This window comes from Arachis hypogaea, chromosome 3 (assembly GCF_003086295.3).
Source record: "Arachis hypogaea cultivar Tifrunner chromosome 3, arahy.Tifrunner.gnm2.J5K5, whole genome shotgun sequence".
Taxonomy (NCBI): domain Eukaryota; kingdom Viridiplantae; phylum Streptophyta; class Magnoliopsida; order Fabales; family Fabaceae; genus Arachis; species Arachis hypogaea.
In genome coordinates, this window is record NC_092038.1 from 118,404,153 (window position 1) to 118,431,077 (window position 26,925).

The window sequence follows — 26,925 nt, forward strand, 5'->3', positions numbered from 1 at the left end:
TTAGCAAGGGTATTAAGCAGGTTTTTTGTAGAATCAGAGTATGAGTTATACCTGGGTGCTCCAGCGTATTTATAATGGTGTGGAGTGACCCTTTTAGATAAGATAAGTTAGTTATCTTATCTTATCTTTATCTTATCTTTGAGTGAGGTCATCTTATCTTCAAGGGAACCGCCTTTATCTCAATAGGCTTGGACTGCCTTAGGATTTGGGTCGTGTTCCTTTGTTGGGCCCTTTCTGGGCTCTTTCTGGTGATTTGGTCGAGCTCTTTGAGAAGAAGTCGGATAGTCTGACCCGAAGAGGTCGGTCGCTTTATCGCCAAACATCCCGGGTCAGACAGTGACCCAGGATATGAACAGTGCCCCTGCTCAAGCTCGGTCTTTATTCTGGAGGTCGAGTCTTAGTTTTTAGGACTTCGAACCTTCTCGGGTGAAGCCGAACTCGGGCATTTTGTCGATTTTATCTTTGTAGAGTTCCTTTTTGAATGCGGAACGTTTCTTCTTTCGTTTCATCTGAAAGCACGCACTTTTGCATTAGCATCCTAGCCTTGGGAATGTGGTGCACGAAATTGTGTTTGCCAATATTAATAGACTATTTCTCACAGCTTCGCACAACTAACCAGCATGTGCACTGGATCGTCCAAGTAATACCTTACGTGAGTAAGGGTCGAATCCCATGGAGATTGTTGGTTTGAAGCAATCTATGGTTATCTTGTAACTCTTAGTCAGGATATCAATTTTTATTATCAGTTTGAATTGCAAATAAATAAAAGAGCATGAAATAAATACTTATTATGCAGTAATGGAGAATATGTTGGAGTTTTGGAGATGCTTTGTCCTTCGAATTTCAGCTTTTCCCTTGTCCTCCTCTTCACACACGCAAGGTTCCTTCTATGGCAAGCTGTATGTAGGGTGTCACTGTTGTCAATGGCTACTTCCCATCCTCTCAATGAAAATGGTCCAAATGCTCTGTCACAGCACGTCTAATCATCTGTCGGTTCTCGATCATGTCGGAATAGGATCCATTGATCCTTTTGCGTCTGTCACTACGCCCAACACTTGCAAGTTTGAAGCTCATCATAGTCATTTAATCCCAGAATCCTACTCGGAATACCACAGACAAGGTTTATACTTTTCGGATTCTCAAGGATGCCGCCAATGGATTCTAGCTTATACCACAAAGATTCTGATTAAGGAATCTAAGAGATACTCATTCAATCTAATGTAGAACGGAGGTGGTTGTCAGGCACACGTTCATAGAGTGGGGAAGGTGATGAGTGTCATGGATCATCACCTTCTTTATAGTGAAGCGCAAATGAAGATCTTAGATAGGAACAAGCGTATTTGAATGGAAAACAGAAATAATTGCATTAATTCATTGAGACGCTGCAGAGCTCCTCACCCCCAACAATGGAGTTTAGAGACTCATGCCGTCAAAAGGTATATAATTCAGATCTAAAAATATCATGAGATGCAAAATAAATCTCTAAAAGTTGTTTAAATACTAAACTAGTAACCTAGGTTTACAGAAAATGAGTAAACTAAGATGGATAGTCCAGAAATCCACTTCTGGGGCCCACTTGGTGTGTGCTGGGGCTGAGACTTAAGCTTCTCACGTGCCTGGGCTGTTTCTGGTGTTGAACGCCAGGTTGTAACCTATTTCTGGCATTGAACTCCAACTTGCAACCTGTTTCTGGCGCTGAACGCCAGACTACAACATGGAACTGGCGTTGAACGCCAGTTTACGTCATCTATCTTCGTGAAAAGTATGGACTATTATATATTTCTGGAAAGCCCTGGATGTCTACTTTCCAACCCAATTGAGAGCGCACCAATTGGACTCTTGTAGCTCTAAAACAGCCATTCTGAGTGCAGGGAGGTCAGAATCCAACAGCATCAGCAGTCCTTTTTCAGCCTAAATCAGATTTTTGCTCAGCTCCCTCAATTTCAGCCAGAAAATACCTGAAATCATAGAAAAACACACAAACTCATAGTAAAGTCCAGAAATATGATTTTTGCCTAAAAACTAATAAAAATATACTAAAAGCTAACTAAAACATACTAAAATCTACATGAAATTACCCCCAAAAAGCGTATAAACTATCCGCTCATGACAACACCAAACTTAAACTGTTGCTTGTCCTCAAACAACTAGATAAATAAAGTAGGATAAAAAGAAATTAAGAAGCAATAATATCTCAGAGTTTTAAGTGAAGCTTAGATTCTAATTAGATGAGCGGGACTAGTAGCTTTTTGCTTCTGAACAGTTTTGGCATCTCACTTTATCCTTTGAAATTCAGAATGATTGGCATCCATGGGAACTCAGAATTCAGATAGTATTATTGATTCTCCTAGTTTAGTATGTTGATTCTTGAACACAGCTATTTTATGAGTCTTGACTGTGGCCCTAAGCACTTTGTTTTCCAGTATTACCACCAGATACATAAATGCCACAGACACATAATTGGGTGAACCTTTTCAGATTGTGACTTAGCTTTGCTCAAGTCCCCAATTAGAGGTGTCCAGAGTTCTTAAGCACACTCTTTTGTTTTGGATCACGACTTTAATCACTCAGTTTCAAGCTGTTCACTTGGACCTGCATGCCACAAGCACATGGTTAGGGACAGCTTGATTTAGCCGCTTAGGCCTGAATTTATTTCTTTGGGCCCTCCTATCCATTGATGCTCAAAGCCTTGGATCCTTTTTACCCTTGCCTTTTGGTTTAAAGGGCTATTGGCTTTTTCTACCTCTTTTGCTTCTTTTTTTTTTAGTTTTTTTTTCACTGCTTTTTCTTGCTTCAAGAATCACTTTCATGATTTTTCAGATCAACAATAATATTTTTCTTGTTCATCATTCTTTCAAGAGCCAACAATTTTAACATTCATAAAATTCAATATAAAAAATATGCACTGTTCAGGCATTCATTCAAAAGAAAAAAAGTATTGCCACCACATCTAGATAATTAGAATTTTCCTTATTAAAAACTTGAAAAATATTGCCTCTTTATTCTAAAAGTCTACTATTTTATTCATGTTTGATGATGATAAGAAAAATAAATTATAGCTTAATTGGAGATAAAATCAAGATAGAGATATTAATTACTACTACTCATATATAACTTCTAAGGTATATTCCTAATAAGAACAATTATCACAGAGTTAAGTTTAAGATTAGGACTCAACAACCTTTGGTTTGGGAGATGATTTGTGCTCCTTCAACTTGTGGGGTGTCTGGTCCTTCAAGAGACAGCTTCTGGTGCTTCAGCTCCTGCATCTCCGGATATTCGTCTTCTTTCAGATCGAATTTAACTTCCGGGATTACTGATCTCAGACCCATTATTTTGTGGTAATGGTCTGCATGTTCTTTGGTTAAGAACTTCTCTTAATTCCAAAGTAGTTTTGGAATATTCTCTTTCTTGCCTCTTGAAGTAGTTTGTTTTCCCTTAGGTGCCATGATCTTGATGAGTTTTAGCTCAGTGATCACGGAAAAACACACTAAACTTAGAGGTTTGCTTGTCCTCAAGCAAAAGAAAGGAAAGGAGAGGAATAGAAAGAGAGGCAATTTCGAAATTTCAAAAGATATGATGAGATTTTGAAAAAGATAACTTTGAATTCAAAAAGATAATATGATGAGTTTGAAAAAGATTTGAGAAGAAATTTAAAAAGATTTGAAAAGAATTCAAAAAGATAATTGAGTTTTGAAGAAGGTTTGAAAAGATATTGAAGAAAAATTAAGAAACATGTTTAGGATTAAAAATTTTTGGAATTGAAGTTGAAAGATGAGAGTTTGTAATATGTTTATGCAAGAAATCATGAATTGAAACATGAAAAATGGAAAAAATTTGAAGTGAAAACGAGTTTACCACCTCCCCACAATCCTGGCGTTAAACGCCCAAACACTGCATGGTTTGGGCGTTTGACGCCCATTTGCAGCTTTTCCTGGGCGTTCAACGCCCAGCTGTTGCTTCTAGCTGGCGTTGAATGCCAGGAACTCCTTTGTCATTGGGCATTTTTCTGAACGCCCAGGACACTATAAATCTGGTGTTAAACGCCCAGAAGGTGCTTCTTTCTGGCGTTCAATGCCCAGAAGATGATTCTTTCTGGCGTTTAACGCCCAGATGGCTATCCTTACTAGCGTTGAACGCCAAGTAGATGCTTCTTTTGGGCGTTCAGCGCCCAAAAAAGCTCTTAATGGCTTTTTCGCACCAGTGAGCTTCCCTTTTGCTGTTTTATCCTGCGGATCCTTCTGTAACTTTGTGAACTCAAGCAATTGCTATTTTACCTTGAAGATAATTGACATAAACCTGTAAAAATTAATTAATTAACAAATAAACTTTGTAAATGGCGGGTTGCCTCCCAGCAAGCACTTCTTTACTGTCTTTAGCTGAACTATTACTAAGCTTTAATCAAGTCTCAGTTTTGAGCATTCTTGCTCAAAATTGCTTTCAAGATAATGTTTGACTCTCTGTCCATTAACAATGAATTTTTTGTTAGAATCATTATCCTGAAGCTCCACGTATCCATACGGTGACACACTTGTAATAACATATGGACCTCTCCACCGGGATTTCAATTTCCCGGGGAATAATCTGAGCCTAGAATTAAATAACAGAACTTTCTGCCCTGGCTCAAAGACTCTGGATGACAACTTCTTATCATGTTATCTTTTTGCTTTCTCTTTATAAATCTTTGCATTTTCAAAAGCATTGAGTCTGAATTCCTCTTGCTCATTTAACTGGAGCAATCGTTTTTCTCTAGCTAACTTGGCATCAAGGTTTAGGAATCTGGTTGCTCAATAGGCCTTATGTTCCAGTTCCACTGGCAAGTGACAGGCATTTCCATACACAAGATGGTATGGAGAAGTTCCTATAGGAGTCTTGAATGCTGTTCTGTATGCCCACAGAGCATCATCCAAGCTTCTTGCCCAATCCCTTCTACGGTTAATCACAGTCCGTTCCAGGATTCTTTTAAGTTCTCTATTAGAGACTTCAGCTTGCCCATTTGTCTGTGGATGATATGGAGTGGCCACCCTGTGGCTAACTCCATACCGAACCAAAGCAGAATAAAGCTGTTTATTGTAGAAATGAGTGCCCCCATCACTGATTAGTACTCTAGGGATACCAAATCTGCTGAAGATGTGTTTCTGGAGGAATTTTAGCACTGTCTTAGTATCATTAGTGGGTGTTGCAATAGCTTCAACCCATTTGGATACGTAATCCATTGCCACTAGAATATAAGTGTTTGAGTATGATGGTGGAAAAGGCCCCATGAAGTCAATACCCCATACATCAAACAACTCAATCTCCAAGATCCCTTGTTGAGGGATGGCATAACTGTAAGGCAGATTGCCAGATCTTTGGTAACTGTCACAATTAAGTACAAACACTCGGGAGTCTTTATAGAGAGTAGGCCAGTAGAAGCCACATTGGAGGACTCTTGTGGTTGTTCGCTCACTTCCAAAATGTCCTCTATACTGTGATCCATGGCAGTGCCAGAGGATCTTCTGTGCTTTTTCTTTAGGCACACATCTATGGATTACTCCGTCTGCACATCTCTTGAATAGATGTGGTTCATCCCAAAGATAGTACTTTGCATCAGTAATCAATTTCTTTGATTGCTGCCTACTGTACTCCTTGGGTATGAATCTCACTGCCTTGTAGTTTGCAATGTCAGCAAACCATGGCACTTTCTGGATGGCAAAGAGTTGCTCATTCGAAAAGCTTTCAGAGATCTCAGTAAGAGGGAGTGTTCCAAGGGTTACTTGAAATTGTAGGTCAATCTTGGTCGAGATCTTCTGTGTTGGTCGGAACCGACGTGTCCGGCCGGTGTATTACGGCCGGAGCTGGTGTATCCGACTTGCGGGACTGAAAGTGCTGCTGATCCTTCGTCCCTGGAGGGTGGGGGGTACCTGCAAGGGACTCCGATGCTTAAGTTAGCAAGGGTATTAAGCACGTATTGAGTAGAATTAGAGTATGAGTTATACCTGGGTGCTCCAGTGTATTTATAATGGTGTGGAGTAACCTTTTTGGATAAGATAAGTTAGTTATCTTATCTTATCTTTATCTTTAAGTGAGGTCATCTTATCTTCAAGGGAACTGCCCTTCTCTTGTAGGCTTTGGGTTGCCTTAGGATCTGGGGCGTGTTCCTCCATTTGGGCCCTTTGTTTGGGCTTTCTCATGACTTGGCCGAGCTCTTTGAGAGGAGGTCGGATTGTCCTGACCTGAAGAGGTCGGTCGCTTTGTCTGTAGAACATCTCGGGTTGAACAGCTCGACCCAGGATATGAACAGTGCCCCTGCTTGAGCTTGGTCTTCTGATCGGGTCCTTGACTTCGGTCTTTCTTTGGTGAAGCCGAACTCAAGCATTTTGTCGACTTCTTTGTAACAGCTTTGAATGTAGAACGTTTCTTCTAAAAGACGCGTGCTTTTATATCGGCGCTTTTTTAGGAACGTGCGAGGGTTTAATGCCCTTTTTAATTTGAGCATTAATTGCCCCGTTTCCCTTTGGTTCTTTACTTTGATTTTGGAAACCCAGAAACGGTTTTTCTCCTTTAGCCTTTTCGTAATTTCTTTTCTCTGCTCTCTTTGCTTTCTGTTCTTTCGTTTGCGCTTCTGCTTTCTCTTGGAGTCTGTAGTTTTCGTGTTTTCTCTTCTGTGACATTTGCTCTTTGTTCGCGTTTTTGCTTGTGAGAGGGCGTCCCAGATTTCGTCTCCATCTTCAATTTCCTCGAAGCTTGCTGTTCTTTTCCTGGTAAGTACTGGCTTTCTTATAGCTTTCGTTTTTCAATTTCTGGTGAAGCTTGGGTTTTGCATGTTTGAAAGTTTGAATCTTTTCGAAGTCTTGTATTTGCTTGCCACTGTAACATGTTCTTCCTGTCTTTCTTTTATGCATTGTCTTGGCTTTTCTGTTGAGGTTTTCTAGGGTTTTATTGTCGCTTGTGGTTTTTTCTTGCCTGATACTTGATAAAAATCTGTGTCCGTTCCTCACTTTGTTTGAAGATTTGCTTTTTGCCTGATCTTTGAAAAAAGGTTGCATCTTTAATGGTCTCTGCTTGGCGTGTTCGGTAGAGTGCAACGATTTTTTTGTATTTCCCCTTGCAAAAAGGTGTTTGCTGTTTTTTGAATTTCTTTTTGAGACATGCTGGGATGTAGATTGATTTCTGGAAACCTTGCTTTGTTACTGCCTCCAAAGGATGCCCCAAGACTTTTGGTTTGAGTCTTGGGGTTTTCTTTTTCTTTGTTCCATCGCCCGAGAAGTATTGATCGAGTTGTTTTTCTCCCTTCATCCGAGATGTTTGTGGTAACCCCATCTTCTTTTCTTACTTGTAGGGTTAGTTGGCCTCATGTCTTCTCGCAATAACATTGTAGAGATGTCTTCCAGAGTTCCTGAGGGGATGTCCGATTGGCTAGACTCCCTTGTTTTGTTGTGTGTTTCTGTTGTGGATGCTGAGTTTTGCACAGAGCTGAGGAAGCGCCATAGGGTTTGTGGTAACAATGCCCGTGAAGAGGATTACGAGCTTATTGCTCCTGATTCTGATGAGAGAGTTTGTTTTTCGACTTCCATTGAGAGGGAGAGTCCCTTCTTCTATGCCTATGAATACTTCTTCAGCCAGTTGAACGTTACTTTTCCTTTTACTGCTTTTGAGACTAACCTGTTGTGGTCGTGTAATATTGCCCCATCCCAGCTTCACCCCAATTCCTGGGGTTTTATTAAAAATTTCAACTTCTCTGTCGTGAAGTAGATGTAACACCTTCCCAGACTCTTTTCCTTTATTTGTTTGTTTCCGCCAAGCCTGGCGGTTATTCAAAAAAGAAAGCTTCCTGGGTTTCCTTCAGGTCCGCCCAAGGCCACAAAGTTTTTGCTATGTATGATGAGTCCTTTAAGGACTTCAAGAATTACTTCTTTAAGGTTTGTGCTGTCGAAGGGGCCCGCCCCTTTTTTCTTGATGAAAATGATGAGCCTTCTTTCCCTCTAGAGTGGCAGGGGGATGTGAGAGTGTCTCGCTATACCTGGGAGATGCTTGATGATGTTGAGCGTGCTTTTGTTGTTGTTCTTGAGGATCTGTGGGGGAAACCACCCCACCTTGATACAAAAAGGTTTTTGAATGACCTGTCCTTGGTTCGAACTGTTTTGGGTACTTGTCTGACTTGTCTCTTATACTTGTTTCTTAATTTTTTCTTCCTTTTGTTGTGACCGTAACTCTTTGCTGTGGCTAATTCTGTATTTGCAGAGATGTCAAAGAATAACGACTCCATGAAGGCTTTTAAAAGGGCAAAGAAAGCAACTGCTGCTTTGAACATCTCGGCCAAGGTGGTCGGCGAGAGGTCTTCTCAAATCCCAGTGAAGCCTCCTGTGTCGAGTTCTCTCGGGCCGAAGAAAGTAATTCCTACTCCTCGGTTTCATCAGGTCGATCCTCCTCAGACTTCTGCCGTTGCTTCTAGTGTCCCTCCCTTAAAAAAGCAAAAAACATCCGATCCCTTTAACCTGGATCCCCCGGACTTTGATGCTATCGAGTTTGTTGACCAACAAATTGCCCCCTATGGTGGGCTTTCCATGGACGACGTGTCTCTTCTTCGGCATCTTGATTTTATTACCAAAAGTAGTGTGAAGATGGCTCATATGGGTGCGGCTATTTTTTGAACAGTTCAGGGGATCCCGATTCATGCCACAAAGTCCTTCATGGAGGAGGCCAAGTCAGAATTTGATCGTATCAAGGGTCTGAAGGATGAGTTGGAGGTGAAGTTGGCGAAGGTGGAGAAGGAGCTGGAGGGTGAGAAGGCCAGCTCTATTGCCTTGGCTGCTTCTTTGAAGTTGGCTGAAGACATGGTACTGAAGCATAAGGATAGCTATGTCTCAGCTTATAGGGAATTGATGCATCTCCGGGAAGATTTGGAAACTGCTCAGGTTAATTATGGTGAGCTTCAGGGTCACCTTGTGGGCAGCGTGACTGCTACCTCCGAGAACCAGATGGAGCAGTTCCGGATTGTTGCTCCTGATGCTGACTTGACTCTCATCAGCCTGGACAATGTTATGAGGGATGGTAAGATTGTCCTTGATGACCAGGATGATGATGATGCTGACTCACCCCCAGTGCATTCTCTTAAAGTATCGACCTCCTCAGTTCCTCCCGTTACGTCTGATCTGGATTGCCAGATTCTGAACCGGGATGATGGAACTGTAGATGCTGTGCCTATTCAGACTTTCCCTCCTTCTCCCCGTACTGATGCTGTCGGGAAGGCTCCAGATCTTGGTTGATCGCCTTTAAGTATTTGTGTAAATAGCCCGGTTTGTGGGCTTTGAACTCTTTTTTGTGAATGATGTTTTATTTGACTGTTGATACTCCAGTTGCTATTTTTAGCAACTTTATTTGAAAACAAAATGGTTTCTCTGAGGTTGATTTTGGTGGCTTCTTGAAGCTTTATCATACTATGCTTTCATTGTGCTTTAGCACTGCTTGGCCTCTTTAGATTGCTTTCATACTTATTGTTTGTAGCTTGGATCCTTGATGAGCGGATAATTTGTACGCTTTTTGGCATTGTTTTTAGTATGTTTTTAGTATGTTCTAGTTAGTTTTTAGTATATTTTTATTAGTTTTTAGTTAAAATTCACTTTTCTGGACTTTACTATGAGTTTGTGTATTTTTCTGTGATTTCAGGTATTTTCTGGCTGAAATTGAGGGACTTGAGCAAAAATCTGATTCAGAGACTAAAAAGGACTGCAGATGTTGTTGGATTCTGACCTCCTTGCACTCGAAGTGGATTTTCTGGAGCTACAGAAGCCCAATTGGCGCGCTCTCAACGGCGTTGGAAAGTAGACATCCTGGGATTTCCAGCAATATATAGTAGTCCATACTTTGCCCAAGATTTGATGGCCCAAACCGGCGTTCAAAGTCACCATCAGAATTCCCAGTGTTAAACGCCGGAACTGGCACCAAAGTGGGAGTTAAACGCCCAAACTGGCACAAAAGCTGGTGTTTAACTCCAAGAGAAGTCTCTACACGAGAATGCTTCAATGCTCAGCCCAAGCACACACCAAGTGGGCCCGGAAGTGGATTTTTATGTCATTTACTCATCTTTATAAACCCTAGGCTACTAGTTCTCTACAAATAGGACCTTTTACTATTGTATTATCATCTTTGGATCCTTTGATCATCTTTAGATCTTTGAATCTTTTGATCACGTTTTGGGGGCTGGCCTCACGGCCATGCCTAGACCTTGTTCTTATGTATTTTCAACGGTGGAGTTTCTACACACCATAGATTAAGGTGTGGAGCTCTGCTGTACCTCGAGTATTAATGCAATTACTATTGTTCTTCTATTCAATTCGGCTTATTCTTGTTCTAAGATATCACTTGTTCTTCAACTTGATGAATGTGATGATCCGTGACACTCATCATCATTCTCAGCTATGAACGTGTGCCTGACAACCACCTCCGTTCTACCTTAGATTGAGTGTATATCTCTTGGATCCCTTAATCAGAATCTTCGTGGTATACGCTAGAACTGATGGCGGCATTCAAGAGAATCCGGAAGGTCTAAACCTTGTCTGTGGTATTCTGAGTAGGATTCAATGATTGAATGACTGTGACGAGCTTCAAACTCTTGAAGGCTGGGCGTTAGTGACAGACGCAAAAGAATCACTGGATTCTATTCCAACCTGATTGAGAACCGACAAATGATTAGCTGTGCCGTGACAGGGTGCGTTGAACATTTTCACTGATAGGATGGGAGGTAGCCACTGACAACGGTGAAACCCTACATATAGCTTGCCATGGAAAGGAGTAAGAAGGATTGGATGAAGACAGTAGGAAAGCAGAGAGACGGAAGGGACAAAGCATATTCATACGCTTATCTGAAATTCCCACCAATGAATTACATAAGTATCTCTATCTTTATCTTTATGTTTCATTCATCATCCATAACCATTTGAGTCTGCCTGACTAAGATTTACAAGATGACCATAGCTTGCTTCATACCAACAATCTCTGTGGGATCGACCCTTACTCGCGTAAGGTTTATTACTTGGACGACCCAGTACACTTGCTGGTTAGTTGTGCGAAGTTGTGATAAAGAGTTGAGATTGCAATTGGGCGTACCATGTTGATGGCGTCATTGATGATCACAATTTCGCCACACCAAGTTTTTGGCGCCGTTGCCGGGGATTGTTGAGTTTGGACAACTGACAGTTCATCTTGTTGCTTAGATTAAGTATTTTTCTTCAGAGTTCTTAAGAATGAATTCTAGAGTTTCATGATGATCTGTTGAAGTCTGGCTGGCTGTGAAGCCATGTCTAATTTTATTGGACTGAGGTTTCAACTTATCATCACAAGAGCTTGTTGATTTCTATCAATCTTGCTGTTGGAGCAGTGATATGCTAAGGCTTGGCTGGCCATTGGCCATGTCTAGTGTTTTGGACCGGAGCTTTCTTTGAAAGCTTGGCTGGCTATAAAGCCATGTCTAATTCCTGGACCGAAGTCTTAGACTAGCATTGCAATGATTCCTGGAATTCTCATTAAGAATTTTGATATCTTTATTTTCTTTTCCACTTAATTTTCGAAAAATCCAAAAAAATTACAAAATCATAAAAACCAAAAACATTCTATTTTTCTTGTTTGAGTCTAGTGTTTCATGTTAAGTTTGGTGTCAATTGCATGTTTCTGTTCTTCTTGCATTCATTCATGTGTCTTAAGTGATCTTCAAGATGTTCTTGATGATTTCATTACTCTGATCTTTAAATTCTCTTGACTTGAGTATTTTGTGTTTCTCATATGCATTCTCATCTTGTTAGTGTCAGTAGTATACAAACTACTAAGTTTGGTGTCTTGCATGCATTGTTATTTGATTTTAGTTGCATTTTGATTATTCCTCATTATTAAAAATCCAAAAATATTTTTAATTTGTGTCTTTTCAAGTCAATAATACAAAGAATTGAAGATTCAGAACATACAGCAGGGGAATTACATAGAAAAAGCTGGGCGTTCAAAACGCCCAGTGAAGAAGGGCAAACTGGCATTTAAACGCCAGCCAGGGTGCCTGGCTGGGCGTTTAACGCCCAAAAGGGTAGTAGTTTGGGCGTTAAACGCCAGAATGTGCACCATTCTGGGCGTTTAACGCCAAGATGGCACAAGAGGGAAGATTTTGTTTTCAAATCAATTTTTTTTGAGTTTTCAAAATCTTTTCAAAATCAAATCTTTTTCAAATCATATCTTTTCAATCAAATCTTTTTCAAAATCAATTTCTTTCCATTTTCAAAAATACTTGCTATCAATTAATGATTTGATTCAACAATTCAAGTATGTTGCCTTTTCTGTTGAGAAAGGTTTAATGTTTGAATCATATCTTTTCTTGTTAGCCAAATCATTAATTTTCAAAATCAAATCTTTTTTTTAATTGTTTTCAAATCATACTTTCTCAATCACATATTTTTCAAAATAGTTTTCAATCAAATCTCTTTAATTTCTAATTTCAAAATCTTTTTCAAAAATCACTTGATTTCTTTTCCACTCTTGGTTTTCGAAAATCAATTAAAGTTTTTTTCAAAATGTTTTTAAAATCTTTTTAAATTATTTTCGAAAAGTACTTCCCCTCTTCTCACATCCTTCTACTTATGGACTAACACTATTCCTTAATGCACAATTCGAACTCCATCTCTCTTGATAAGTTCGAATTCTTCTACTTCTGCCTTCTATTTTTCTTTTCCTCTGACACCTCAAGGAATCTCTATACTGTGACATAGAGGATTCCACATTTTCTTGTTCTCTTCTCTTTCATATGAGCAGGAGCAAAGACAAAAGCATTCTTGTTGAGGCTGACGCTGAACCTGAAAGGACCTTAAAGCGAAAGCTAAGAGAAGCTAAGGCACAATTCTCTGTAGAGGACCTAACAGAAATCTTCAAAGAAGAAGAACCCATGGCAGCCGAAAATAACAACAATGCCAACAATGCAAGGAAGGTGCTGGGTGACTTTACTGCACCTACTCCCGACTTCTATGGGAGAAGCATCTCTATCCCTGCCATTGGAGCAAACAACTTTAAGCTTAAGCCTCAATTAGTTTCTCTAATACAACAGAATTGCAAGTTTCATGGACTTCCATTGGAAGATCCTCATCAGTTTTTAGCTGAGTTCTTGCAAATCTGTGACACTGTCAAGACCAATGGGGTTGACCCTGAGGTCTACAGACTTATGCCATTCCCTTTTGCTGTAAGAAACAAAGCTAGAATATGGTTGGACTCACAACTTAAAGAAAGCCTGAACTCTTGGGAAAAGCTACTCAATGCCTTCTTGGCAAAGTTCTTTCCACCTCAAAAATTGAGTAAGCTTAGAGTGGAAGTCCAAACCTTCAGACAGAAGGAAGGAGAATCCCTCTATGAAGCTTGGGAAAGATACAAACAATTAATCAGAAAGTGTCCCTCTGACATGCTTTCTGAATGGAGCATCATAGGTATTTTCTATGATGGTCTGTCTGAACTGTCCAAAATGTCTTTGGATAGCTCTGCTGGAGGATCTCTTCATCTGAAGAAGACGCCTATAGAAGCTCAAGAACTAATTGAAATGGTTGCAAATAACCAATTCATGTACACTTCTAAAAGGAATCATGTGAACAATGGGGCTAATCAGAAGAAAGGAGTTCTGGAGATTAATACTCTGAATGCCATATTGGCTCAGAACAAAATATTGACCCAACAAGTCAATATGATTTCTCAAAGTCTGTCTGGAATGCAAAATGCACCAAGCAGTTCATCTGAGGAAGAAGCTTATGATCCTGAGAACCCTTCAATGGAAGAGGTGAATTACATGGGAGAACCCTATGGAAACACCTATAATCCTTCATGGAGAAATCATCCAAATCTCTCATGGAAGGATCAACAGAGACCTCAACAAGGTTTCAACAACAATAATGGTGGAAGAAACAGGTTTAGCAATGGCAAGCCTTTTCCATCATCTTCTCAGCAACAGACAGAGAGTTCTAAGCAGAACAACCATGGTCTCTGATCTAATCAAAACCACTCAAAGTTTCATGACTGAAACAAGGTCCTCCATTAGAAACTTGGAGGCACAAGTGGGTCAGCTGAGCAAGAAAATTACTGAACTCCCTCCTAGTACTCTTCCAAGCAACACAGAAGAAAATCCAAAAGGAGAGTGCAAGGCCATCAACATGGCCGAATTTGGAGAGGAGGGAGAGGCAGTGAACGCCACTGAGGAAGACCTCAATGGACGTCCACTGGCCTCCAATGAGTTCCCTAATAAGGAACCATGGGAATCTGAGGCTCCCACTGAGACCATAGAGATTCCATTGGATTTACTTCTGCCATTCATGAGCTCTGATGAGTATTCTTCCTCTGAAGAGGATGAGTATGTCACGGAAGAGCAAGTTGCTAAATACCTTGGAGCAATCATGAAGCTAAATGACAAGTTATTTGGTAATGAGACTTGGGAGGATGAACCCCCTGTGCTCACCAAAGAATTGGATGACTTGTCTAGGCAGAAACTACCTCAAAAGAGACAAAATCCTGGGAAGTTCTCAATACCTTGTGCCATAGGCACCATAACCTTCAAGAAGGCCTTGTGTGACCTAGGGTCAAGTGTAAACCTCATGCCTCTCTCTGTAATAGAGAAGCTAGGGATCTTTGAGGTGCAAGCTGCAAAAATCTCACTAGAGATGGCAGACAATTCAAGAAAACAAGCTTATGGACTTGTAGAGGATGTTCTGGTAAAAGTTGAAGACCATTACATCCCTGCTGATTTCATAGGCCTAGAGACTGGGAAGTGTATGGATGAATCCGTCATCCTTGGCAGACCCTTCCTAGCCACAGCAAAGGCTGTTATTGATGTTGATAGAGGAGAATTGATCATTCAAATGAATGAATAATCCTTTGTGTTTAAGGCTCAAGGACATCCCTCTGTCACCATGGAGAGGAAGCATGAAGAGCTTCTCTCAAAACAGAGTCAAACAGAGCCCCCACAGTCAAACTCTAAGTTTGGTGTTGGGAGGCCACAACCAAATTCTAAGTTTGGTATTGAACCCCCACATTCAAACTCTAAGTTTGGTGTTGGGAGGTTCCAACATTGCTCTGAGTATCTGTGAGGCTCCATGAGAGCCCTCTGTCAAGCTACTGACATTAAAGAAGCGTTTGTTGGGAGGCAATCCAATGTTATATTTTATCTATTTTCCTTTGTTATTTTATGTTTTCTGTAGGTTGATGATCATGAAAAGTCACAAAATCAATTGAAAAAGCAAAAACAGAATGAAAAACAGAAAGAAAAACAGCACACCCTGGAGGAGAATCTGCTGGCGTTTAAACGCCAGTAAGGCTAGCAGATGGGAAACAACAAAACAGAATGAGAATGCTCATGAGTATAGAGATTCCTTGAGGTGTCAGAGGAAAAGAAAAATAGAAGGAAGAGGTAGAAGAAGAATGTGAGAAGAGGGGAAGAATTTTCAAAAATTAAGTAAGACATTTTAAAAACATTTTGAAAAACTTTAATTGGTTTTCGAAAACTAAGTGAAAAGAAAAATCAAGTGATTTTTGAAAAAAAAATTTGAAATTAGAAATCAAAAAGATATGATTGAAAACTATTTTGAAAAAGATGTGATTAAAAAGATGTGATTGATTTTAAAAAGATGTGATTGAGAAGATATGATTTGAAAAACATTTTAAAAAGATTTGATTTTAAAAATTAATAACTTGGCTAACAAGAAAAGATATGATTCAAACATTAAACCTTTCTCAACAGAAAAGGCAACATAACTGAAATGTTGAATCAAATCATTAATTGATAGCAAGTATGGAAAGAAATTGATTTTGAAAAAAGATTTGATTGAAAAGATATGATTTGAAAAAGATTTGATTTTGAATAACTTTGAAAACTTGAAAAAAAATTTCCATTAAAAACAAAATCTTCCCTCTTGTGCCATCCTGGCGTTAAACGCCCAGAATGGTGCACATTCTGGCATTTAACGCCCAAACTACTACCCTTTTGGGAGTTAAACGCGCAGCCAGGCACTCTGGCTGGCGTTTAAACGCCAGTTTGCTTTCCTTACTGGGCATTTTGAACGCCCAGCTTTTTCTGTATAAATTCCTCTGTTGTATGTTCTGAATCTTTAATTCTCTGTATTATTGACTTGAAAAGACACAAATAAAAAATATTTTTGGATTTTTAATAATGAAGAATAATCAAAATGCAACTGAAATCAAATAAACAATGCATGCAAGACACCAAACTTAAAAGTTTGTATACTATTGACACTAACAGAATGAGAATGCTCATGAGAAACAACAAAACACTCAAGTCAAGAGAATTCAACGATCAGAGCAAGTAAATCATCAAGAACATCTTGAAGATCACTGAAGACACATGCATGAATGCAAGAAGAACAGAAACATGCAATTAACACCAAACTTAACATGAGACTCTAGACTCAACAAGAAACATAAAATATTTTTGGTTTTTATGGTTTTGTAAATTTTTTTGGTTTTTTCGAAAATTAAGTGGAGAATAAAGGTATCAAAATTCTTAATGAGAATTCCAGGAATCATGCAATGTTAGTCTAAAGCTTCAGTCTAAAGAAATTAGACATGGCTGAACAAGCTTCAGCAGAACATTACATTCAAGAGCTAAATTGATGAAAATCAATCAGCTTTGGTGATGATAAGAACATCACCTTGAAACACTAGAATTCATTCTTAAGAACTCTGAAGAAAAATACCTAATCTAAGCAACAAGATGAACCGTCAGTTGTCCAAACTCAACAATCCCCGGCAACGGCGCCAAAAACTTGGTGGACGAAATTGTAATCACTACAACTTCGCACAACTAACCAGCAAGTGTACTGGGTCGTCCAAGTAATAAACCTTATGCGAGTAAGGGTCGATCCCACAAAGATTGTTGGTATGAAGCAAGCTATGGTTACCTTGTAAATCTTAGTCAAGCAAACTCAAATGGTTATGAATGATGAATAAAACATAAAGATAGAGATAGAGATACTTATGCAATTCATTGGTGAGAACTTCAGATAAGCGTATGAAGATGCTTTGTCCCTTCCGTCTCTCTGCTTTCCTACTGTCTTCATCCAATCCTTCTTACTCCTTTCTATGGCAAGCTGTATGCAAGGGTTTCACCGTTGTCAGTGGCTACCTCCCATCCTCTCAGTGGAAATGTTCAACGCACCCTGTCACGGCACGGCTATCCAGCTGTCGGTTCTCGATCATGTCGGAATAGAATCCAGTGATTCTTTTGCGTCTGTCACTAACGCCCCACAATCGCGAGTTTGAAGCTCGTCACAGTCATTCAATCATTGAATCCTACTCAGAATACCACAGACAAGGTTTAGACCTTCCGGATTCTCTTGAATGCCGCCATCAATTCTAGCTTATACCACGAAGATTCCGGTTAAAGAATCCAAGAGATATCTACTCAATCTAAGGTAGAACGGAGGTGGTTGTCAGGCACGCGTTCATAGGTGAGAATGATGATGAGTGTCACGGATCATCACATTCATCAAGTTGAAGAACAAGTGATATCTTAGAACAAGAACAAGCGGAATTGAATAGAAGAACAATAGTAATTGCATTAATACTCGAGGTACAGCAGAGCTCCACACCTTAATCTATGGTGTGTAGAAACTCCACCGTTGAAAATACATAAGAACAAGGTCTAGGCATGGCCGAGAGGCCAGCCTCCAAACGTGATCAAAAGATTCAAAGATCTAAAGATGATCTAAGATCCAAAGATGAAAATACAATAGTAAAAGGTCCTACTTATAGAGAACTAGTAGCCTAGGGTTTACACAGATGAGTAAATGATATAAAAATCCACTTCCGGGCCCACTTGGTGTGTGCTTGGGCTGAGCATTGAAGCATTTTCGTGTAGAGACTCTTCTTGGAGTTAAACGCCAGCTTTGGTGCCAGTTTGGGCGTTTAACTCCCATCCTTGTGCCAGTTCCGGCGTTTAACGCTGGGAATTCTGATGGTGATTTTGAACGCCGGTTTGGGCCATCAAATCTTGGGCAAAGTATGGACTATCAAATATTACTGGAAAGCCCAGGATGTCTACTTTCCAACGCCACTGAGTGCGCGCCAATTAGGCTTTTGTAGCTCGAGAAAATCCACTTCGAGTGCAGGGAGGTCAGAATCCAACAGCATCTGCAGTCTTTTTTAGTCTCTGAATCAGATTTTTGCTAAGGTCCCTCAATTTCAGCCAGAAAATACCTGAAATCACAGAAAAACACACAAACTCATAGTAAAGTCCAGAAAAGTGAATTTTAACTAAAAACTAATAAAAATATACTAAAAACTAACTAGATCATACTAAAAACATACTAAAAACAATGCCAAAAAGCGTATAAATTATCCGCTCATCACAACACCAAACTTAAATTGTTGCTTGTCCTCAAGCAACTGAAAATCAAATAGATAAAAAGAAGAGAATATGCAATGAATTCCAAAAACATCTATGTAGATCAGTATTAATTAGATGAGCGGGGCTTTTAGCTTTTTGCCTCTGAACAGTTTTGGCATCTCACTCTATCCTTTGAAATTTAGAATGATTGGCTTCTTTAGGAACTCAGAATCCAGATAGTGCTATTGATTCTCCTAGTTAAGTATGATGATTCTTGAACACAGCTACTTATTGAGTCTTGGCCGTGGCCCAAAGCACTCTGTCTTCCAGTATTACCACCGGATACATACATGCCACAGACACGTAATTGGGTGAACCTTTTCAGATTGTGACTCAGCTTTGCTAGAGTCCCCAATTAGAGGTGTCCAGGGTTCTTAAGCACACTCTTTTTGCCTTGGATCACAACTTTATTTTTTTCTTTTTCTCTCTTTTTTTTTTTTCGTTTTTCTTTTCTTTTCTTTTCTTTTTTTTCGTTTTTCTCCTTTTTTTTGTATTCACTGCTTTTTCTTGCTTCAAGAATCATTTTTATGATTTTTCAGATCCTCAGTAACATGTCTCCTTTTTCATCATTCTTTCAAGAGCCAACATTCATGAACCACAAATTCAAAAGACATATGCACTGTTTAAGCATACATTCAGAAGACAAAAATATTGCCACCACATCAAAATAATTAATCTGTTATAAAATTTAAAATTCATGCAATTCTTCTCTTTTTCAATTAAGAACATTTTTCATTTAAGAGAGGTGATGGATTCATAGGACATTCATAAGTTTAAGACATAGACACTAAGACACTAATGATCACAAGACACAAACATAGCTAAACATAGGCATAATTTTCGAAAAACAGAAAAATAAAGAACAAGGACATTAAAGAACGGGTCCACCTTAGTGATGGCGGCTTGTTCTTCCTCTTGAAGATCCTATGGAGTGCTTGAGCTCCTCAATGTCTCTTCCTTGTCTTTGTTGCTCCTCTCTCATGATTCTTTGATCTTCTCTAATTTCATGGAGGAGAATGGAATGTTCTTGGTGCTCTACCCTTAGTTGTCCCATGTTGGAACTCAATTCTCCTAGGGAGGTGTTTAGTTGCTTCCAATAGTTTTGTGGAGGAAAGTGCATCCCTTGAGGAATCTCAGGGATCTCATGATGAGTGGGATCTCTTGTGTGCTCCATCCTTTTCTTAGTGATGGGCTTGTCCTCATCAATGGGGATGTCTCCCTCTATGTCAACTCCAACTGAATAACAGAGGTGAAAAATGAGATGAGGAAAGGCTAACCTTGCCAAGGTAGAGGACTTGTCCGCCACCTTATAAAGTTCTTGGGATATAACCTCATGAACTTCTATTTCTTCTCCAATCATGATGCTATGAATCATGATAGCCCGGTCTATGGTAACTTCGGACCGGTTGCTAGTGGGAATGATTGAGCGTTGGATAAACTCCAACCATCCCCTAGCCACAGGCTTGAGGTCATGCCTTCTCAATTAAACCGGCTTCCCTCTTGAATCTCTCTTCCATTGGGCGCCCTCTTCACAAATGACTGTGAGGACTTGGTCCAACCTTTGATCAAAGTTGACCCTTCTAGTGTAAGGATGTTCATCTCCTTGCATCATGGGCAAGTTGAATGCCAACCTTACATTTTCCGGACTAAAATCCAAGTATTTCCCCCGAACCATTGTAAGCCAATTCTTTGGGTCCGGGTTCACACTTTGATCATGGTTCTTGGTGATCCATGCATTGGCATAGAACTCTTGAACCATTAAGATTCCGACTTGTTGAATGGGGTTGGTAAGAACTTCCCAACCTCTTCTTCGGATCTCATGTCGGATCTCCGGATTTTCACTCTTTTTGAGTTTGAAAGGGACCTTGGGGATCACCTTCTTTAAGGCCACAACTTCATAGAAGTGGTCTTGATGCACCCTTGAGATGAATCTTTCCATCTCCCATGACTCGGAGGTGGAAGCTTTTGCCTTCCCTTTCCTCTTTCTAGAGGTTTCTCCGGCCTTGGATGCCATAAATGGTTGTGGAAAAACAAAAAGCAATGCTTTTACCACACCAAACTTAAAAGGTTTGCTCGTCCTCGAGCAAAAGAAGAAAGAAGAGAGTAGAAGAAGAAGAAATGAAGGAGAAGGCAATGGCTTTGTGGTTCGGCCAAAGGGGGAGAAGTAGTGTTTAGGTTGTGTGAAAATGAAGGAGTGGAGATGGGTTTATATAGGAGTGGAGAGAAGGGTAGGGTTCGGCTATGTATGGGTGGGTTTGGGAGGGAAAGTGGTTCGAATTTGAATGGTGAGGTAGGTGGGGTTTTTTGAAGGATGGATGTGAGTGGTGAAGACAAAGATTGGATTTGATAGGTGAAGGGTTTTTGGGGAAGAGGTGTTGAGGTGATTGGTGAATGGGTGAAGAAGAGAGAGAGTGGTGGGGTAGGTGGGGATCCTGTGGGGTCCACAGATCCTGAGGTGTCAAGGAAAAGTCATCCCTGCACCAAGTGGCGAGCAAAATTACTCTTTGTGCCAATTCTTGCGTTAAACGCCGGGCTGGTACCCATTTATGGCATTTAACGCCGAGTTCTTGCCCTTTTCTGGCATTTAACGCCAGTCTGGTGCCCCTTTCTGGCGTTAAACGCCCAGAATGGTGCCAGACTGGGCGTTAAACGCCCATCTGCTAGCCTTACTGGCGTTTAAACGCCAGCAAGCTCTCCTCCAGGGTGTGCTGTTTTTCTTTCTGTTTTTCTTTTTGTTCTTGCTTTTTCAATGGATTTTGTGACTTCTCATGATCATCAACCTACAAAAAAAAATAAAATAACAAAAGAAAATAAATAAAATATAACATTGGATTGCCTCCCAACAAGCGCTTCTTTAATGTCAGTAGCTTGACAGTGGGCTCTCATGGAGCCTCAAAGATGCTCAGAGCAATGTTGGAACCTCCCAACACCAAACTTAGAGTTTGAATGTGGGGGTTCAACACCAAACTTAGAAGTTGGTTGTGGCCTCCCAACACCAAACTTAGAGTTTGACTGTGGGGGCTCTGTTTGACTCTGTTTTGAGAGAAGCTCTTCATGCTTCCTCTCCATGGTGACAGAGGGATATCCTTGAGCCTTAAACACAAGGGATTCTTCATTCACTTGAATGATCAATTCTCCTCTGTCCACATCAATCACAGCCTTTGCTGTGGCTAGGAAGGGTCTGCCAAGGATGATGGATTCATCCATGCACTTCCCAGTCTCTAGGACTATGAAATCAGCAGGGATGTAATGGTCTTCAACTTTTACCAGAACATCCTCTACAAGTCCATAAGCTTATTTTCTTGAGTTGTCTGCCATCTCTAGTGAGATTCTTGCAGCTTGCACCTCAAAGATCCCTAGCTTCTCCATTACAGATAGAGGCATGAGGTTTACACTTGACCCTAAGTCACAAAGAGCCTTCTTAAAGGTCATGGTGCCTATGGTACAAGGTATTGAAAACTTCCCAGGATCCTGTCTCTTTTGAGGTGATTTCTGCCTAGACAACTCATCCAGTTCTAAAGGAGGTTCATCATCCCAAGTCTCATTTCCAAATAACTTGTCATTTAGCTTCATGATTGCTCCAAGGTATTTAGCAACTTGCTCTCCAGTAACATACTCATCCTCTTCAGAGGAAGAATACTCATCAGAGCTCATGAATGGCAGAAGTAAGTCCAATGGAATCTCTATGGTCTCATTTTGAGCCTCAGATTCCCATGGTTCCTTATTAGGGAACTCATTGGATGCCAGTGGACGTCCATTGAGGTCTTCCTCAGTGGCGTTCACTGCCTCTTCCTCCTCTCCAAATTTGGCCATGTTGATGGCTTTGCATTCTCCTTTTGGATTTTCTTCTGTATTGCTTGGAAGAGTACTAGGAGGGAGTTCAGTAATTTTCTTGCTCAGCTGACCCACTTGTGCCTCCAAGTTTCTAATGGAGGACCTTGTTTCAGTCATGAAACTTTGAGTGGTTTTGATTAGATCAGAGACCATGGTTGCTAAGTCAGAGGTGTTCTGCTTAGAACTCTCTGTCTGTTGTTGAGAAGATGATGGAAAAAGGCTTGCCATTGCTAAACCTGTTTCTTCCACCATTATTGTTGTTGAAACCTTGTTGAGGTCTCTGTTGATCCTTCCATGAGAGATTTGGATGATTTCTCCATGAAAGATTATAGGTGTTTCCATAGGGTTCTCCCATGTAATTCACCTCTTCCATTGAAGGGTTCTCAGGATCATAAGCTTCTTCTTCAGATGAAGCTTCCTTAGTACTGCATGGTGCATTTTGCATTCCAGACAGACTTTGAGAAATCATATTGACTTGCTGAGTCAATATCTTGTTCTGAGCCAATATGGCATTCAGAGTATCAATATCAAAAAATCCTTTCTTCTGATTCGTCCCATTGTTCACAGGATTCCTTTCAGAAGTGTACATGAATTGGTTATTTGCAACCATTTCAATTAGTTCTTGAGCTTCTGTAGGCGTCTTCTTCAGATGAAGAGATCCTCCAGCAGAGCTATCCAGAGATATCTTGGACAGTTCAGACAGACCATCATAGAAAATACCTATGATGCTCCATTCAGAAAGCATGTCAGAGGGGCACTTTCTGATCAATTGTTTGTATCTTTCCCAAGCTTCATAGAGGGATTCTCCTTCCTTCTGTCTGAAGGTTTGGACTTCCACTCTAAGCTTACTCAATTTTTGAGGTGGAAAGAACTTTGCCAAGAAGGCATTGACTAGCTTTTCCCAAGAGTTCAGGCTTTCTTTAGGTTGTGAGTCCAACCATATTCTAGCTCTGTCTCTTACAGCAAAAGGGAATAGCATAAGTCTGTAGACCTCAGGGTCAACTCCATTAGTCTTGACAGTGTCACAGATTTGCAAGAATTCAGCTAAAAACTGATGAGGATCTTCCAATGGAAGTCCATGGAACTTGCAATTCTGTTGCATTAGGGAAACTAATTGAGGCTTAAGCTCAAAGTTGTTTGCTCCAATGGCAGGGATAGAGATGCTTCTCCCATAGAAGTCGGGAGTAGGTGCAGTAAAGTCACCCAGCACCTTCCTTGCATTGTTGGCATTGTTGTTGTTTTCGGCTACCATGGGTTCTTCTTCTTTGAAGATTTTTGTTAGGTCCTCTACAGAGAATTGTGCCTTAGCTTCTCTTAGCTTTTGCTTCAAGGTCCTTTCAGGTTCAGGGTCAGCCTCAACAAGAATGCTTTTGTCTTTGCTCTTGCTCATATGAAAGAGAAGAAAACAAGGAAATATGGAATCCTCTATGTCACAGTATAGAGATTCCTTGAGGTGTCAGAGGAAAAGAAAAATAGAAGGAAGAGGTAGAAGAAGAATGTGAGAAGAGGGGAAGAATTTTCGAAAATTAAGTAAGATATTTTAAAAACATTTTGAAAAACTTTAATTGATTTTCGAAAACTAAGAGTGAAAAGAAATCAAGTGATTTTTGAAAAAAAATTTGAAATTAGAAATAAAAAAGATATGATTGAAAACTATTTTGAAAAAAGATGTGATTAAAAAGATGTGATTGGTTTTAAAAAGATGTGATTGAGAAGATATGATTTGAAAAATATTTTAAAAAGATTTGATTTTAAAAATTAATAACTTGGCTAACAAGAAAAGATATGATTCAAACATTAAACCTTTCTCAACAGAAAAGGCAACATAACTGAAATGTTGAATCAAATTATTAATTGATAGCAAGTATGGAAAGAAATTGATTTTGAAAAAAGATTTGATTGAAAAGATATGATTTGAAAAAGATTTGATTTTGAAAAACTTTGAAAACTTGAAAAAAAATTTGCATTAAAAACAAAATCTTCCCTCTTGTGCCATCCAGGCGTTAAACGCCCAGAATGGTGCACATTCTGGCTTTAAAGGCCCAAACTACTACCCTTTTGGGCGTTAAACGCCCAGCCAGGCACTCTGGCTGGCGTTTAAACACTAGTTTGCTTTCCTCATTGGGCGTTTTGAACGCCCAGCTTTTTCTGTATAAATTCCTCTGCGGTATGTTCTGAATCTTCAATTCTCTGTATTATTGACTTAAAAAGACACAAATAAAAAATATTTTTGGATTTTTAATAATGAAGAATAATCAAAATGCAACTGAAATCAAATAAACAATGCATGCAAGACACCAAACTTAAAAGTTTGTATACTATTGACACTAACAGAATGAGAATGCTCATGAGAAACAACAAAACACTCAAGTCAAGAGAATTCAACGATCAGAGCAAGTAAATCATCAAGAACATCTTGAAGATCACTGAAGACACATGCATGAATGCAAGAAGAACAGAAACATGCAATTAACACCAAACTTAACATGAGATTTACAAGATGACTATAGCTTGCTTCATACCAACAATCTCTGTGGGATCGACCCTTACTCGCGTAAGGTTTATTACTTGGACGACCCAGTACACTTGCTGGTTAGTTGTGCGAAGTTGTGATAAAGAGTTGAGGTTACAATTGAGCGTACCATGTTGATGGCGCCATTGATGATCACAATTTCGCCCACCAATCCTTTTGAGGTCATGACTGTAGGGGGTCCGACTTGTTTCTCGATTTCCTTACTTTTGTTTGTATTTTAGCGCCTTATAACCGATTTCTTTGTGTTGGTCCCCTTCTAAGTTATTTTTGTAATCCTCTTTCCTGGACCTTTGTCGGGTCTCTTTAAGGGATTACTTTTATAACTTATCTTTGTAGGAGATTGACTTCGTTAGGTCGATCTCTTCTAAGTTGTTTTTGTAATCCTCTCTCTTGGACCTTTTGTTATATCTCTTTTAGGGATTACTTTTACAATTTGTCTTTGTAGGAGACCGACTTCGTTAGGTCGATCTCTTCTAAGTTATTTTTGTAATCCTCTGTCTTGGACCTTTGTTAGGTCTCTTTCAGGGATTACCTTTACAACTTGTCCTTGTAGGAGACTGATGAGCGGATAATTTATACGCTTTTTGGCATTGTTTTTAGTATGTTTTAGTTAGTTTTTATTATATTTTTATTAGTTTTTATTTAAAATTCAATTTTCTGGATTTTACTATGAATTTGTGTGTTTTTCTGTGATTTCAGGTATTTTCTGGCTGAAATTGAGGGACCTGAGCAAAAATCTGATTTAGAAGTTGAAAAGGACTGCAGATGCTGTTGGATTCTGACCTCCCTTCAGTCGAAGTAGATTTTTTGGAGCTACAAAATTCCAATTGGCACGCTCTCAATTGCGTTAGAAAGTAGACATCCAGGGCTTTCCAGAAATATATAATAGTCCATACTTTACCCGATATTTGATGGCTCAAACTGGGGTTCCAATTCAGCTCAAGAATTCCCGGCGTTAAACGCCGGAACTGGCACAAAAGTAGGAGTTAAACGCCCAAACTGGCACAAAAGCTAGCGTTTAACTCCAAAAAAAGTCTCTACACATGGAAGCTTCAATGCTCAGCCCAAGCACACACCAAGAGGGCCCGGAAGTGGATTTTTACGTCATTTACTCATTTTTGTAAACCCTAAGCTACTAGTTCTCTATAAATAGGACCTTTTGCTATTGTATTTTCATCTTGGTTCTTTTGGTTCCCTCTCTGGGGACAAAGCCAATGATCACCATTATCACTTATGTATTTTCAACGGTGAAGTTTCTACACACCATAGATTAAGGTGTGGAGCTCTGCTGTAACTCGAGTATTAATGTAATTACTATTGTTCTTCTATTCAATTCAGCTTATTCTTGTTCTAAGATATTCATTCGCACCCAAGAACTTGATGAATGTGATGATTATGTGACGCTCATCATCATTCTCACTTATGAACGGGTGCCTGAAAACCACTTCCGTTCTACATGAAAACAAGGCTTGAATGTGTATCTCTTGGATTCCTTAATCAGAATCTTCGTGGTATAAGCTAGAATACATTGGCGGCCATTCTTGAGAATCCGGAAGGTCTAAACCTTGTCTATGGTATTCTGAGTAGGATTCAGGGATTGAATGACTGTGACAAGCTTCAAACTCGCGATTGTGGGGCGTTAGTGTCAGACGCAAAAGAATCACTGGATTCTATTCTGACATGATCGAGAACTGATAGATGAATAGCCGTGCTATGATAGAGCGCGTTGAAAATTTTCACTGAGAGGACGGGACTGTAGCCATTGACAATGGTGATGCCCAACATACAGCTTGCCATAGAAAGGAGTAAGAAGGATTGGATGAAGACAGTAGGAAAGCAGAGAGACGGAAGGGACAAAGCATCTCCATACGCTTATCTGAAATTCTCACCAATGAATTACATAAGTATCTCTATCCTTATTTTATGTTTTATTCATCTTTTAATCATTAATCCTCCATAAACCATTTGAATCCGCCTGACTGAGATTTACAAGATGACCATAGCTTGCTTCATACCAACAATCTCCGTGGGATCGACCCTTACTCGCGTAAGGTTTATTACTTGGACGACCCAGTGCACTTGCTGGTTAGTTGTGCGAAGTTGTGATAAAGAGTTGAGATTGCAATTGAGCGTACCATGTTGATGGCGCCATTGATGATCACAATTT